Below are 1,180 nucleotides of genomic sequence, written 5' to 3' on the forward strand. Positions count from 1 at the left end.
AAATTAATCTTTAAAATGTAATAATTTAGTCACACACCTTTAAATACCTCTCTGCATTGCTACCATGCAAAACACTCATTCAAAATGTCCTTCCATAAAAAAAATCATAAACTGCAGAGGGTATTTTCTTCATACAGCAAACTGTCATCTACTGAGGAATTCTGTACAGCTTGATGTGACTCACATTTTACAGCATGGACCTCTTACAAATTAAGACTGAAGCTCAGACAGCGCCAATTTTCTTCAATTCCACACAAACTGCAGACATTCCTTTGTGTGAGATTTTTAAGGGTCTCAAAGGACAGATGGTAGAAAGAGACAACAGTAAGAGCAAATCATGAAAATGAAAGAATAAGAGTAGGTAAGCAAGCACTTTTATTTCAGTTCTTATTAAAGCAAAAGCATGGATTGTATTACAATATCTTGCATGTACTAGACATAAAGAGGTCTGGATAGACAGACCTGATTTTGGATATGTTATGAAGTTCTCCTGGATGAATGCAAGGCCTTGCATTCATGCAGGAGAACTTCATAACATATCCAAAATCACAACTTTAGAGAGCAGCTACTACCTATATAAGCTTTTTGTATCTTCATTTGAAATTGCTTGGAGGGTCTGTTTCCTTAGGAAATACTACATATGCATAATTCCCACGGGGTTTTGATTTTTCCAAAAATCAGGTCAAGCAGCCTCAAGGAAGAAAGGAAGTAAGTATCATGTATAAATCATGAAAAGCCCAGCCTTAACTATCGACTGTTAGAAAAGAGGTAACTGGTATTGCTCTATGCCTATACCCCCTTCAATATTGTGAGCATCACGTTAAATCAAGTGATTTTAACAGTGTCATCTCGATTTAAGGGTGAACCTTTACATGGGGGTTTCTATGTCTAAGTACAAGATTTATCTTTCACAGTATTTTCCAGTGTCTCTCACTCACACACTTTTTGCTCTACCAGTGCTTTTCACCCATTGGGAATTTCTCCCATCACCTCTGCTGTCGGTCATGACGCTTTGCCACCATCCCAGCAATCCTGTGACAGTTCCTCCCCGTCGCAGGAGTGTCCCATCTGCCACGCACACACCTCATCGCCTAACACAGAGAGCAGGACTGATGGACCTTCACTGCCTGAGCCAGTGCTGAGCCTGCTCGGGCCCCCACAATGCAGGGCTCCCTACCTG

The sequence above is a fragment of the Geospiza fortis genome, unplaced genomic scaffold (genome assembly GCF_000277835.1).
Source record: "Geospiza fortis unplaced genomic scaffold, GeoFor_1.0 scaffold154, whole genome shotgun sequence".
Classification (NCBI taxonomy): Eukaryota; Metazoa; Chordata; class Aves; order Passeriformes; family Thraupidae; genus Geospiza; species Geospiza fortis.